This window comes from Hipposideros armiger, unplaced genomic scaffold (genome assembly GCF_001890085.2).
Source record: "Hipposideros armiger isolate ML-2016 unplaced genomic scaffold, ASM189008v1 scaffold_867, whole genome shotgun sequence".
NCBI lineage: Eukaryota > Metazoa > Chordata > Mammalia > Chiroptera > Hipposideridae > Hipposideros > Hipposideros armiger.
Window position 1 is genome coordinate 132,897 of NW_017732217.1, and position 3,358 is coordinate 136,254.

General features: G+C 44.2%; 1 protein-coding gene across 1 annotated transcript in view; it reads right to left on the reverse strand.

The window, feature by feature from the left end:
- FCGBP (Fc gamma binding protein) overlaps positions 1–3,358 on the reverse strand; it is a 67,352-nt gene that overhangs the window by 41,078 nt on the left and 22,916 nt on the right. The gene's annotated exons all lie outside the window — the stretch shown is intronic.

Below are 3,358 nucleotides of genomic sequence, written 5' to 3' on the forward strand. Positions count from 1 at the left end.
GAGCTGTTGTTCAGCATCTTAGCTGTGGAGGGCAGTGTCACTGGTCCTCATATGTGGGATCCGAACCGGGCCCCTCTGGAGTCCCACGCCAGCTCTTAACCAACGCGCCACTCGGCCGGCCCACTTCCTCACTTCTTACAGAAGCTTTGCTCAAATGTCACCATCCCAGTAAGGCCATCCCTGACCACGCTGTTTTATATGGCAACCCTTCCCTATTCCCTACTCCCCTTTCCTGCTCTATTTTTTCCTATAGCTTCTAACCTTCTAAAATATAATTTGCGTGTATCAGTTGTCTAATTCCATAGACTATCAGCTCTACAAAGACAGGGATTTTTTTCTGCTTTGATCCCTGTTTCATCTCCTGTGCCTAGAACAGTGCCTGATAGAACAGCAGGCACTTGATGAGTGAATGAAGGCACTGCTGTGTTAAATAAACACTCACTGGGCACCCATTCTGTGTCTGTCCTGGGCTGGGAGATCATGGAAATCCAGTGATGACCAAGAAAGCCCTTGACCCTGCTCTCATGGGGCTCCCAGTTCAGTGGGAGAGACAGACTGTCACTAGACAGTGACAGATCAGAATGGACAGGGCTGGGGTAGTGGAGGCACAGGAGGTTGTGGGAGCCTAGAAAAGGGGCCAGATCCAAACCTGCATGTCAGCGGAGGCTTCTTGGAGGAGGGGACAGCTGAGCTGAGCTGTGAAGGATCAGTGAGGGATAGCCACGAAAACAAGGATGGGGAAGGGTATTGCTTTGCAAATGTCCTAAGTGGAGAGAGAGTCTGGTCAGGAGATATGGATTGTGCTCTCTCTGTCCCCTGGACCCATTTCCTCTTCCTGAGCATCTTCTTATTCTTTCCCCACACATTCTCGTCTTAGCCAAGAGGATGGGGTATGAAAATGGAGTAACAGGCAGAGGGAACAGGATGAGTGATGGTCTGAAGGTAAGATAGATCAGTCAGTCAGTCAGTCAGTCAGTCAGTCAGTCAGTCAGTCAGTCAGTCAGTCAGTCAGTCAGTCAGTCAGTCAGTCAGTCAGTCAGTCAGCAAGGAAGGCTTCCATGAGCCCTCCTGTGTGTCCAGGTCTGTGCCAGGCAGTGGTGGAGACACAGTAGTGACTGAGACAGCTCAGGGCCCCACACTCACAGGCTCTCAGTTCAGGGACCACTGTTCAAATCCATCTCTCCCCTAAGACCAGTGATCTCCACTTTTAAATGACACAGTAACATTCATTCATTACAGAAAATGTATAAAATGTGCATGAGCAAAAATGAGAAAAGGGAAATCACCCATATTGCTGTAGAAACACACACACACACACACACACATTTATAAATCCTGCCAGATTTTTTCTACCTTTAAATACATTTATACTTTAAAAAAAAATAATGAGGCCATGCTGAAATCACCATTTCATGAACTCCTCATGAACTGCCCAACAATGTCTTGTGGATATCCTACCATGATTCTACCAGGAGCTCTAAACCTTTGTCAACTCACTGATCTCAGTAAGGATCTGACAAAAGCAATGGACCCTCTCCCTGAAACGCTGCATGGTATGGGCAAAATTCTGCACATAATTTCAAGGGATTTGAAGTCCCCCTGAGCCTATGTTCTCAGAACACCGACTTTAATCCACTTGGCTATGAACTTCACAGGTCCACCTGAACACTCACAAAATGAGGGAGGTGCCAGAATATTCACTGCAGTACCGTTTGCTATCGAGAACAAAGTGTCCATTCACAGACGATTGTGTTAAACGAGCTATGATGCACCCATGCAATGGAGAAGGATGCAGCTGTGAGAAAAAAGGGGAGGCTCCCTACCCAAGAATACGGAAACAGCTGTAGAATGTACGGTTCAGCGCACAAAGCAAAGTACAGAGCAGAGCACACAGTACAGTACACTTTGGGAAGAATGGGGAGAGGTAAGAATGAATGTTTATGGTTGCTTGTATTGGCATCAAGCAGCCCTATATGAATACCCAAGAAATCAGTAAAAGTCATTACCTGTGGGGAATGGGGACGAGCAGATGAAGACAGGAGTGAAAGCAAAACCTCTCACAAAATGCCCTTTTTGTTTTGAGCTATGTGAAGGCTTTATCTATAAAAAAAAAAATCTCAGCAACATGGAAGAGCCTCTAAAGTATGATGCTGAGCAAACAAAGACTTACACATGAGGCTTCTTACACTGGACGAGTCCACTAATATGAAGTTCTTGAATAAACAAATCAATGGTGGGGGAAAAAATCAGAACACTGATTGCCTTGAGGGAGGCTGAGGATTGTTTGGAAAGGGGCATGAGGGAATTTTCCAGAGTGATGAAAATATCCTATATCTTAATTGAGGTTTGGGTTGCTCATTTGACAAAGTTCAGCGAACTGTATGCTTAAGATTTGTGGATTGTATTATGTATAAATTTTATCTCAAAAGTAAGCAATAAGAAGTGTAAAAATGTTGTATTCTAGTTAATGATGTGGATGTTGAAGTCTTTAGGGGTGAAATGTACTGATGTCTTAAACTTACTTTTAAGTATATAAAAAATAAGACGGATTGTTGAATGGACAGAGGGATGGGCAGATGATAGATGTGTGCTAAATCAAGAAGAGTAAAATGTTTAGAATCTAGGTGACTGGCCCATGAGTGTTCACTGCACAGTTATTTCAGTTTTTTGGGATGTTTGAACATTTTCATAATAACATGGTGGAAAGAAGGGACATAATTGCTCTAGGCTGTTATTTGCATTGGCTGAGTTTACAAGAGGCAGAAGGGCCTAGAGGTTAAGAATAGGTACTCAGAAGCCAGCCTGGCCCTGTTCCCAGATCTATCTCTTATAGCTCTGAGTCGCTGCGAAGTAACTCATCTCTCTGGACCTCAGTTTCCTCATCTAAAAGTGTTGATAATAATGCCTATCCCACAGATTGTTGTGAACATTAAATGCATTAATACCTGGAAAGTGCTAAGAAGTCTGGCACACAGTAGGTGTTCACTAAATTTAGCATTTGGTCACTTAAGAAATTTCCCATTGTTGGACATTTTCCTTTCCTTCCCCCCTTCCCTTCTTTCCCTTCCTTCCTTCCTTCCTTCATTCCTTCCTTCCTTCCTTCCTTCCTTCCTTCTTTTCTTCCTTTCCTTCCTTCCTTCCTTTCTTCCTTCCTTCCTCCCTCCCTCCCTTCTTTCTTTCCCCTCTCTTTCCCTCCTTCCCCCTTCCTTCCTTCCCTCCCTCTCCTTCTTTATTTTTACTTATTTTGCTATTATAAATCACATTGGCATAAACCTTTTTCCCCTAACCATATCTCTGAGCATCCTTAAAATTTTTAGAAGTACAGGGCCGGCCGAGTGGCGCCTTGGTTAAGAGCTGG